This window comes from Perissodus microlepis, chromosome 22, assembly GCF_051167445.1.
Source record: "Perissodus microlepis isolate ML-2025 ecotype Zambia chromosome 22, ASM5116744v1, whole genome shotgun sequence".
NCBI lineage: Eukaryota > Metazoa > Chordata > Actinopteri > Cichliformes > Cichlidae > Perissodus > Perissodus microlepis.
In genome coordinates, this window is record NC_140481.1 from 33,851,644 (window position 1) to 33,864,446 (window position 12,803).

At 44.1% G+C, this 12,803-nt stretch overlaps 1 long non-coding RNA gene across 1 annotated transcript; it reads right to left on the minus strand.

The window, feature by feature from the left end:
- Positions 1-5,356: 5,356 nt before the first annotated feature.
- On the minus strand, positions 5,357-6,805 carry LOC146363646 (uncharacterized). Its single transcript, XR_014799186.1, has 2 exons — positions 6,526-6,805; positions 5,357-6,165 (listed from the first exon to the last, which is right to left on the minus strand). It is a non-coding gene; the product is annotated as an uncharacterized LOC146363646 (long non-coding RNA).
- Positions 6,806-12,803: the final 5,998 nt, after the last annotated feature.

Genomic DNA, 12,803 nt, shown 5'->3' on the forward strand with positions numbered 1-12,803 from the left:
CAGTGCAGGCGATTCTAGAAAGTGACAAAGTATTGTGCAATAGAATAAAGGGAGTAGCAGCGTATGATGGGGGGATGAAGCAAATATTCAATAAGGTACTGTTGGGTAATATTGCACAGTCTGAAAAGGAACAGAATAACATTGGTAATAGTCTCAGGAAAATCACCTACAGAGTGAGGAAGAGTTGTACAGTCTTATTGCCACCGGCACAAAGGATTTACTGTGGCGGTCAGTTCTGCATTTTGGGGCAATGAGTCTTTGCTGCATTTTCTCCGATGGTCCACCATGGGGGCGTGCATGGGGTGACAGGGGTTGTCCATGATAGAAAGAAGCTTTTTTAGCATTCTCCTCTCAGACACCTCCTCCAGGTTCTCAAGTCTGACACCCAGGACAGAACCAGCCTTTTTAATCAGTTTGTTCAGCCTGTTGGCATCAGCTGTCTTCACCCTACTTCCCCACCACGCAGCTGCAAAGAACACGACGCTCTCCAACACCGAGTGATAGAACATGGTCAGCATTTTCCTACCAACATTGAAGGACCTGAGTCGCCTCAGTAGGAAAAGCCGACTCTGCCCTTTTTTGAAGATAGCATTGGTGTTCTTGGTCCAGTCCAGTTTACAGTCCAAGTGTACCCCCAGGTACCGGTAGTCCTCAACGATCTCCACATCAGCCCATCTGATGGTGACAGGGTTAGGAGGAGGAGCATGCTTCCTAAAGTCCATAATCAGTTATTTTGTCTTTGTGATGTTAAGTTGTAGGTGGTTTAGCTCACACCACTCGACAAAGCTGTCCACCACACTCCTGTACTCCTCCTGTGCATCCCTGATACAGCCCATGATGGCAGAGTCATCCGAGAATTTCTGCAGATGACATGACTGAGACTTGTACCTTAAGTCAGATGTGTAGAGGGTGAAGAGGAAGGGTGATAGTACCATCCCCTGCGGCGCCCCTGTGCTGTTCAGGAAGTTATCTGAGTGGCAGCTCTTCAGTCGGACATACTGTGGTTGACTTGTTAAATAGTCCGTAATCCAACCTACCAGTGGGGCGTCCACCTGCATTTCCGTGAGCTTATTCCCCAGCAGTGATGGTCTGATTGTGTTAAAAGCGCTAGAGAGGTCAAAGAACACGACCCTCACAGTGCTCCCAACAATGTCCAGATGAGAATAAACCTGGTCCAGCAGGTAAATGATGGCATCCTCCACGCCGATACGAGGTTGATAAGCAAACTGCAGGGGGTCCAGCCAGGGCTCCACGAGCAGACGCAGAGTGGTGAGTAATACGGACAATTTTTCATTTCCCTCACCATCTGTTTTTGTGTCTGCAGTGGATGATGATGCAGCTGACGCTGCTATAAGTCAGCCGTCAGTGCATGTAGCATCACCTCGGTCAGAGGTCTCCACACCACTCGCTGCTTCACCATCTGTAGCAGTGCCACTGCCATCTCATCTGCCTGCAGCCACCTTTCTGCCATCCTCTTCACCACCTGCTACGACGCCACCCGGACCTGCTCAGCCTGAGCCAGAGGAGCTCGTGCAGCCCGAGCTGGAGCTCATCGAGCCGGAGGAGCCACCGCTGCTGCCGGAGGAGCTCAGCGAGCCGGAGCAGCCAGCGCTGCTGCCGGAGGAGCTCAGTGAGCCGGAGCAGCCAGCGCTGCCACCGGAGGAGCTCAGCGAGCCGGAGCAGGAGCTCAGTGAACCGGAGCAGGAGCTGGAGCTCAGCGAGCCGGAGGAGCCACCGCTGCCGCCGGAGGAGCTCAGCGAGCCGGAGCAGCCAGCGCTGCTGCCGGAGGAGCTCAGTGAGCTGGAGCAGCCAGCGCTGCCACCGGAGGAGCTCAGTGAACCGGAGCAGGAGCTGGAGCTCAGCGAGCCGGAGCAGGAGCTCGTCGAGCGGGAGGAGCGTGTGTCGCTAGCCGGTGAGCTCGGCGAGCGGGACGAGCCCACATTGCCCGCGGAAGACTTCGGCAAGGCGGTGGGACCAGCACGACCAGCAGGGCCGCCATGTCCGCAACCAGCACGTTCTCGTCCAGCACTGCCGGCACGTCTGGGATCATGTGCCACATCTCGCTGTTGCTCACTGGAGCAGCAGCGCCGCAACCGCCGGACCAGGGGCAAGCAGCCGGAGGAGCTACAGCGCCGCCACCACTGGAGGTGTGGCAAGCCGCCGGAGGGGCAGCCACTGGATCAGTAGCGAGGCCACCAGAACCGTTTCGCCGCTGCTGCCGGATCTGTGGCCACCCGCCGGAGCTGCTGCGTTTCCATCAAGGGGTTAGAGGTAGGCCACTTGAACTGTTTTGCCGCCACTGCCTAACCCACAGCAGGTCCCGCTTGTTTTGCCGTCCTGCGGGTCGGCGGCCAGAACTGTGTTTGCTGCCACTGGACCGGCGGTTGGACTATTGAACTGGGTTTTTCTTTTGTTGTTTTGTTGTGGCTATTTCGCGGAAAGGTTTTGGGGCCCTCCACCCTGGACCCCCCACTGCCCGCCCTGGGTTGGTTGTACTGTGATTTTTGATTTTTGTGTTTTTGTTTTAGGGTCGTCGGGAGCCGACCTTTAGAGGGGGGGTACTGTCAGGGTCCTGGGTCTGAGCGACCTAGGGTCCCTCAGCAGCTATGGACTTGTCTTGTATTGTATGTATACTTGGTGTTGCTGTCCCTCTTCTCACTGTTTGCGGATGTGTGTATGTGTTTCTGCGAGCGCCGGTTTGAAGGAGCCTTCATGCCTGGTGGGTGTGGCCACACACCTGCTGTTGATCAGGGCTCGTCGGGGGAGCTATTTAAGAGACCGATGGAGCTCCCACCAACACGGGATCATTGCGTGAGACTCCACGTTAGTCATGCAGTTTAGGTTTAGTCTTTGAGTGCATGCCTGCTATAGTTAAGTGTCCTGACAGCTGCCGCTATTATTTCCTGCAGGAGGAGCGTGGGAAGCCTGAAGAGCAGCAAGCACAGGGAGTGCAGACACACGGGAGCAGAGAGTACAAGGAGGACACGACACGGGGGTCTGGGGAAAGCACGGGGATTTATTGTTGTTTGGTTCCATACACTGTTAATAAACACACTGTTTACACACAGAGCACCGCGCCTGGGTCCTCCTTCCCTACACCCCCACGGTTTGCCCTGCCAAACCGTGACAATTTCACCCTGTGATGGGCCAAGCTGCGACTATCAGGGATGGTGATGTAGGTACAGAGCATGTGAGAGTGTGGTCAAGGAAATGTCTCTTCCAAAACTAGATGAAGGCACAAGGGGGTCAATGTCAAGGCGTAGAGATTCGAGATCTTCAGCCTTCAGTGGAGACTCCATTTCCGGCACCAAAACACCTGGGTTGGTATGATGGCCCTGAGCTCTCCCAATCAATGCCCTCAATTTGGATTTCCTGACATCAAGAAGCATCTGTAAATGATTTTTGTTATGTATTTAGTAAAATCAGTTTATAGTTTTGTGGTACTACTTTCTGTGTAAAGTAGAGAACACCAAGTGTGGTGTATGTGCGCATTGATATGCCTGTGCCTTCCCATAACATGGTTATTAAAGTAAGTTACTAACAACCAAAAAGGTGTTGTTACTTTACCAGTTAAGTTATGAGAGCGAACATAACAATTTTCAAAACATATAAGAGTCAAGAAAAGAAAATCCTGAGGATTATCGGAGGGCCGGTCAACAGTTTCTCCACCAGATTGTTGTGTAATCTTTATATTAGTCATTAGTCCTGTTGTAGTACAGCTGGTGTGTATCACTCACTTTGTGAGGCTGCCCTGTGCCATTCATGATGTGACTTTGACTGTGATTTAAATACTTTCTGATTTAAATCTCAATGTTGGAGTTATTTGACAACATGTATTCCACCAGTGTTGATTTAACTCTTAATAGAGAACATTCTAAATACTGTAACTCTGCACAGAAGCTGGTTAAAAATGTTAACTCTGTCATCAGTTAATTTAATAACTTTAACTCTGTATAGAGTTCAATTGTAACTCCAGTTAAGCCCAGCCCTGCCAGACACCCCCAATGCGGCATTTTACTTCGTCGGTTGAAGCCTCATGGAAGAACGGCACTGATTTTGCACCTGCATGCACTTCTACAGGGTAAGTGGAATTAAGTCAAACTTACTAAGATAGTTAGAGACCGGTGCTATAAAATGTATTTCAGGGTTCTAGAGTGCGACCAATTTGGTCGCAAATGCGAATGGGACTGGGGTCAGACTAAAATAAATTTATTCTCCTCAGATAGGTGTTCTTCAGTAAACTGGACTACCCGACAGAAGGACCCGAGGCCCTGCTGCACTTGTTCGGTAAGTTAAACGTGTTTGTAAGTTATTAAACCCCGATCCTTTTATCCCCATGATAGAACAGAGAAAACCGACTCATAGTGTGTTAAAACATTTATATTTCTTTTTATTCAATCATCTTCCGGAAGAGAGAGACCCCTGCACAGCTCAAACGTCAGTTGCAAGAGCTCTAACATCAGAATCATAAACTGTGCCTCATATAGGTTTTATTTTGGTACTTTACACATCACACAGTTTCATTACCAGCGAAACTCCTATTCAGTTCCTCTTTTCTGTGTCTGATTTATTAATATGCCTGTGCACTAAAACTTCCTGTTTTTCAGTCTGGCTGAGCACTTAGTTTGTGAGTCAAAGGTGGCCTTGCTCTACAAGCCTTCATTATTAAAGTACATAAAACAATATAATAAAAAATAAGGATACTAAGGATATTGATTTCCTGACAAAGCTAATCCGTAACTACCGTCCTTAGCTAGGTCCTGAGACCTAGCTAGCTAAAATGAGCAATCGGCTGTCAGGGTTCGTTTAGCTAATCTGTGCAGGTGAATGGATTTACTAAAGAAATCAAGAGAAACGCCCCGGCTGCTCAGTCACTAATTACTGTTACTGTACTTTTATTACAAGTATTATACTGTAAAAGCAACAGGCTGCACTCTGCTTCAGCTCCTGTGCAGAGCTGAATATTAAATATGTGCAAACAACAGCATGTTTTCAGTCTCTTGCCACATCTGTAAAGACAGTAACACTTTTTAAAAGCTTGTACTTCAGTCACTCATTAATCAGGAACTGTGGATTAAAGTACTGTAGTGTACTGTAATACTGAAAACAAATGTAAGAGAAGAACTTCAGATCCTGAGTGTGTGAGGACAGAAGGATCAGCTTTATTTCAATATTGAGGGATAAAATTTATATCTGAGTTTGATGGTTCTGTTGTCTTTGTGATTACAGGAGCTGCCCTCAGATTCAGACCTCAGCACCACCCAGTGACAGCAGACAGATCATCCAACGTGTTCATATGTTAACTGCAAAATGAACTGATGAAAACAGTGCAAAGGTTAAAGTACCACACGTGCTGTAGTGAAAGCTGCAGTTTTATTGATAAAGTTAAAGATAAAAAAAACAAAAGGATTAATCACTCATGTAACTGTGTCACTATATATCAGCATTAACAGGACCTCAGTTTGGTGTTTCAGAGAGCTGCTGATCTCAGACCTGCACAGCTTCCGTTTTAAACACTTGATGTACTCAGCTGCATGAAGAGCATATGAGATTTTCTCTGACACAATTAAATAAAACCTGATGAAGGTCAAAGGTCATCACTTGTATGTTGAACTACAAACTTGTCATCTGGAATTTTTTCACAGTTTTTTTTTTACACATAGTGTGTTATTTACCATAAAGTGATTCAGAGTTATTCATACCAGAGTAACCAGAGAGGATCACATATTTTTAAATATATAACTTTCTACAGGACTGAATATAATATCTTTATGTAAAAGTCTGGAGCCTCTGGGGAGTATCCGAGTATTTATAACATTACACAAACCAAAGGTCTCCATCACAGTGTTCATGAAATGCTGGGTTTATCCATCTCCTGGGGCGGGCCTACAGAGGAGTGCTGAAGATTCAGAAAATGGTTCAGATACCGAAGACAAAACCTTGGGGGGGAGACAGGTCTCCTCAAAGAGTACTGCCGGAGGAATACGGGTCTCCTCAGAGAGTTCAGCAGTCCTGATAATGGTGGCTGACTTGGCATTGAAGAATGCTGACAAGACAATAAATGCCTTGCCATATCCCCACGCCGTATGATTATAATCTTACAGACAGGGCAGTGAAAGTGTCCTGTTGTCCTACAAGGCAGCCTGCACCGGCATATAATTTTATCTGTAAGAGAAAAAAACAAACAAACAAACAAACAAACAAACAAACAAACAAACAGATGTAATTTAAATGTAGTTGTATAGAATGCAATCAATTTATCTAACAATCAGATTGTACATGTTAACAAAAACATCCAAGCCAACCTCAATAATGAAAGCAAAATGGTATGGATCACAAACGTTATGTCAAGAAAAGTGGTGAAAAGTAAATAAAAATATATTTTATAAAAACACTATTTTTGTTGCAGATGAATGCACTGAACTGTACAATATCAACAGCAACTTTTAAGTCAACAAAGATACTGCAGAAGTGCTTTAAAAAGTGCATATTTATAACTATAAAGTATATTTAATACAAACATACCGTTGAAATGCAAAGCATTTTTTATATGCACACTTAGATGCTCCTCAATCTTTGCCCTGACAGTAGGGCTGAAAGTGGGGCACAGAGGGCAGTGAAAGAGTCCTCTGCAACACGTGTTGCATTCCTGCAATTCTGGCTTTAAGCCCGAATTCCAGATTGATATGTGCATCTAAAACAGAGAGAGAAACAGATAAACACCATATACACATTTAAGTTAAGGTTTTAGCAGAAATAACAATTTACAGTTGGCATGTAATAGATTTGGGAAGAAAATTCTTGAAAAAAACAAACAAATATTTTACAAGACACTTTAATTTGTGGGATATGTTTCTATTGACATATAACAGTCAATTGAACAGGGGCTAACTAAAATCTGGGCAATAAAAAAGCTGTACAGAATAGAATAACAAATAGAAGTATTGATAAATATATAAATCTGTTTGTGACGAAATTTACAGTGTTGACCAAAGGTGTCACAAGTACACACGTTCCTTACTACAGTTTAGATACCTCTGTTTAAAAAGCACCGACTCGACTTTTTAGTCAAGTGGAAATAAGAAGTACAGGGTCTAAAATATAATTTATGTACAAAATTTGGAAGTAATCTTGCGTCCAAAGCACGCGTGCGGGGGACTGATTTACAAATGTACGGATTACAAAGTACAGATACGCGTGCTAAAATGTGAGAAGTAGAAGTATAAAGAAGTATACAGTAGGCACAAAAAAGTACAGCAGTAAAGTAAAGATACCAGAAAATTCTACTCAAGTACAGTATTGAAGTATTCGTTATTTTGCATCTCTGATGCCAACAATAAATCATATTCTAATGCAAAATGTGTTTTTTTTTCTTCTTCTCGCCCACAGAAGCCGTTAATCCAGCTCTCTTACTTAAACCAGGCCCAGGAAAAAGCATATCCGTGTGTTTCTCTGCCATGGAGCACGATGAAAAAACATTAAAATAAGAAGGAATGTTGTTGTAACGCAAAAAAAATTGGCAACATGATCATTGTAAGAAAAATAGACGATTCCTAGAATTATGAAATTACTAACGGCAAATTTATTTAATAAAGACTCGGTCCCAACCTTTGCGATCCACTTGCAAGACTTCCACGGTATCCATGCGTGTTTCTGGCTACTGTGGCGGTCATGTGTGTCCGGTTACTGTGGAGCTCCACAGTGGCTGCAGCCAGACCCTTCTCCTCTGAATTGGGACACAGCCAAAGTGTCGGCTCTCTGAACACGGTGCAAGATTGCCATCTGCAGGACAAAACTAGTTTTTCTCGTCCTCCTCGTCGACGTCAAGATGATGTCATCGTACAGCAAAACGTGCAGATCAGGTGACATGACTGTCTGAGAGGCGGAGTTAAACTGTGGCAGGTAAGCATGTGGAGGAGGAGCAACAACATGACGCTGGAACATCATCATTGCATTATACAGTTTCCTCTCTAACTGGATGATGCTGTGAACAAGAACAGCTTTGGAACCAGGGTCCTGAGTGTCATCTATTGATGAATGCAGGTCAGTGTGTTGCTGGTGATGAATCACAGTGTCCATCTCACAGTGGAGTCAGAGCTTTTCTTCAGCTGCTCTGCTCTTCAAATGTTAGGCATCGACGGCTCTCCTTTTCAGCTCCGTAGGAACATCACCTTCTTCTGTCTGAGAAATGTTCATGAAACAAACCTGACAAAACAAAAACAGCAGTAGTAACAGTAAATTGTACTTATAAACTCACTGAAAACCCACATTTGAACTCTACCTACTTGTTCATCAAGGCATGAGTACAAGGGCAAGGAGACGTCACAGACATGTTGAAATTGTCCTTGTGATGTGAAGACGGTGGACTGTGGTGGCCACTGCAGACTGTTGGACTCTGTTACAATCTTCTTCAGTCTCTGTTACAGACGTGGGTTTGTTTGGACAGCCTGATAGCGACTCCCTGTCCGTCTGGAACAAAGCATTTACATTAAAAAAGACATTTACAGAAAATACAAACACCAAGATCACATGATATTTTATTATTTATTAAATTATATATTATTATCATCTATTCATATTTATTTTTCAGTGAAGATGAACAACCAACTGCAGCTTGAATCATTGAATTTACACCAAGCACTGCAGATATATTTGAAGACTTGTACGTTTTATAAATAATGAAAAAAAAATGCTTTGTGTTGTCAATAGACACACATTAAACAAACTTTGCTCGATGACAATAAGCACAGTTAAATCAGTACAATAAGTGTGGAGCCCTTCCTTCAGAACGTGTCTGCGTAGGTTCTCAGTCATCCAGGTCATGATAGTCTAAGAAGCAACCACACCTGCCCTGCACAACATTTTGCAAAGTGAAATTTGTTTATTGTACCATGTCTGTGAAGGTTCTCAGTCATCCAGGTCATCGTAGTCAAAGGAGCTTGCAAAGAAAAGCGTCTGGACTTCTTTAAGTTGCTTGAAGACGTTTCACCTCTCATCCAAGAAGCTTCTTCAGTTCTAAGGTCAAATGGTGGAGAGTCCCAGATATAAACCTAGTGGGAGTTTCCCCCCACAGAGGGACAAAAGGACCTCCTGATGATCCTCTAATCGCCTGAGCCAAGGTGTGAAAACGGGTGTGGGTCACAATCAGCCAGGGTTTCGGGTGAGCTCATTGTGAAACCTGGCCCCACCCTATCATGTGATTTCCTGAGGTCAGATGGCCCAGGATGTGAGTGGGCGTTAAGGCGTCTGGGGAGGGAACTCAAAACTGGATTATAGATGGCACACAGTTGGTGTCGTAAACCACCGCCTCTGTTCAAAGATGGTCGCTCACAGTGGACGTAAATGGCTTCTTTCACTCCTCTTTCAAACCATCTGTCCTCTCTACAACTGTTTATTGTACCATCAACAGTTTACCTGCAGAATCTTCTTTGCAGGAGTACAAATATCTTTACTGTGAGGAAGTGAGGCAGAAAATACAACGTTTCCTCTCTGTGACAATGAAACAGTGCTTGTTAATATCAAAACGCAAATCGTTATAATGGCCATAATGAATATAAATAACAACAAACAAAACAAGCACCAGGAGATTTTCTTTTGAGATTGAGTAGAGCGATCCTTCCTACTTCTTCATTTCGTGCTCGCAGAATCAGTGTCACGGTCTACGGGACCAACCGTGGGGGTGTAGGGAAGATAGGACCAAAAACGCAGGACTCTTCACCACAATGGTGCGTTTATTTACAGTGCAGGAAAAAGAACAATAAATCCCCGTGTGCTCCCTTGACTCCCGTGCAGTGTCTTCTCCCAAAATCCGTGTCTTTGTGCTCTCCGCTCCTGTGTTTTCGCAATCCCCGTGCTCACTGCCCTCCTGTTTCCACGCTCCTCTTGGGGGAAAGAATACCAGAGGCAGCCGTCAAGAAACACGCTCTTGCAGGGATGCACACACTGATTTAAACCTTAGTCTAGACACTGACGTGGAGTCTTACGCAACAATCCAGCATCTAGAAGCGCTCAGCCAAACTGTTAAATAGCTCTCCAGCTTGATCGACTTCAGGTGTGTGCGCTTCTCCTCAGGTTTGGCCAGGCTCCTGACCGCCACGCCCACCAGGGCTGAAGAACAGGTGTTCTGCCACACCCACACACACCCACCTACACACAAACATAAGGAAACAGAGGACAGAAGCACCAAAAATACACATGTCCATGCTTATTCAAAGACCGTGGGTCCTTCAGACCCAGGTCCGTGACAATCAGCTGACCTCTGACTTCCTGGTCAAGGTCTCTCAGCGTTGACTGGAAAATCAAATCGGACTCACACCATCTTCTTGTAATGTGGTTGTGTCTGCCAGTTGTTTGAAGAGCATCTCTGGCCTAAACACAACAGGAAGAACAAACACCCTAGATTAGATGAAGGGCACCATTATTGGAAATAGTAACATTAACACGTTAACTTCCTGTGTTTGGTCTGCAGTGGGTGACTCATGATTCAGGGATCTACATTTAAAACGCACATGTAAAACTGACAGCAAGGTTTTACCATCATATAGTCGACATAACTAAGCACAGCTGTTAACCTGTATGTTTGCTAACATTTGAACTCTTACCATTGGAAATTCTATCAACAAAACACTAAATATAGTTTAATGCATGAAGCTGTTGCAGGACCTTAAATAGAAATGTGTCTTACCTGAGCTGGTTGAATTTAACCAGTTTCATAACATACTTCCTCTTTCATCTGGGAACAGAATCTAAAGACAGGAAGTATCCACTGTGAGCTTCCTGAGTACCCAATAAGAAACAAATCTGGCCAAATCAACAAACCTTTGGGTCTCGTTTTCAAAAGTGCATGTTTGGCAGCTTCTGTCTCTCTTTCCATCCACTGTTGTTTTTCTTGTTCTGAAATAGTCACTTGGACAAACATGGAAGAAAAAAATAAAAAAAATTCACTTGCGAATATAAACATACATTCCATTAAAGTCGGGTTATTTGGGGATTCTTTCAGGATGGCAGAAATGTCCTCCTCAGCAGACTGGTGATCTTCTCCTCTTTGTCCCATCTCTGAAGGAGCTGCACTTCTATAAGTAGGAACTGTCAGCTCTCTCAGTTTGAATCTAAATGAGTCATTTTAACTACTAATACAGAAATATGTAGACCTAGATCCGATGACTTCCTCCTCCCATAATGCAATAATGCATCAGTCAGAAGGTCCAGTCGATGGAGTCATCTGTTTGTGACTCGTGCAGATCTTCTGAGGAAGGAGCAGAACCTCTCCATGCCTTCTCCATCTGTCAGCCCAAACCCAGGAAGCCTCCGTGTGCTCGATCTGTGATTAACACATATTTGCTGACTACTATACAAGTGTTTATCAAAGAATGGACTGAATAGTGTGTGCATGTGCTTAGGATGACATGTGTGTCAGTTTGTGTACAACTTTTAGATTTCACTTATCACAAGTGAAATCCAAGCAACTCAGCAGGAGACTGTTTAAGACCATATTCCAAAGCTCAGCGTCTTGATCCATCTTATCAGCTTCATAAATACTTGTGTTTAATGTGTATTGATGATGGAAATCAATAGATAACACCTCACAGACTGACCACCAACCCACTCCAGTGGACAGAAAAGTAGAAAATATGATCTAGTGTCAACATTGAAGGACTGTTCAGCCTGAAACATTTTTACATACAGAAATGTGTCAAATGCTGTTAAACTGTATGATCTGCATTGTGTTACACTAAGGAATGACACTCTAGTGTCCTCAGTTGTTGATGAAATACTGAGATGTGAACTGCTCTTTTGAAGCTTTATGGCTAAAGAATTATTGTAAATGAATGAAGACAACAATGATTTTTATTGATCAGCTACAGAAACATGAGTTTATATCAATCCCTGATACAGCAGCATAACAGAATTGCTCATTTTTGATATTGTTAAGAAATCAGGTTGGAAAATGTTGAACTTAAAGTATTACATATTAAGCAAATATGTAATATTAATGTAAGACTGCTTTCTTCCATTTGCGCAACATCTCTAAAGTTAGAAATATCCTGTCTGTAAGTGACACTGAAAAACTAGTTCATGCATTTATTACTTCCAGGCTGGACGACTGTAATTCATTATTATCAGGAAGTCCTAAAAACTCCCTGAAAAGCCTTCAGTTAATCCAAAATGCTGCAGCAAGAGTCCTGACAGGGACTAGAAGGAGAGAGCATATTTCTCCTGTTTTGGCTTCCCTTCATTGGCTTCCTGTTAAATCCAGAATTCAAAATCCTGCTCCTCACATACAAGGTCTTAAATAATCAGGCCCCATCTTATCTTAATGACCTTGTAGTACCATATCACCCTATTAGGTCTGTGAAGGTTCTCAGTCATCCAGGTCATCGTAGTCAAAGGATCTTGGAAAGAAAAGTGTCTGGACTTCTTTAAGTTGCTTGAAGACGTTTCACCTCTCATCCGAGAAACTTCTTCAGTTCTAAGGTCAAATGGTGGAGAGTCCCAGATTTAAACCTAGTGGGAGTTTCCCCCCACAGAGGGACAAAAGGACCCCCTGATGATCCTCTAATCACATGAGCCAAGGTGTGAAACTGGGTGTGGGTCCCAATCAGCCAGAGTTTCGGGTGAGCTCATTGTGAAACCTGGCCCCACCCTATCATGTGATTTCCCGAGGTCAGATGGCCCAGGATGTGAGTGGGTGTTAAGGCGTCTGGGAAGGGAACTCAAAACTGGATTATAGATGGCAGACAGTTGGTGTCGTAAACCACCGCCTCTGTTCAAAGATGGTTGCTCACAGTGGACATAGATGGCTT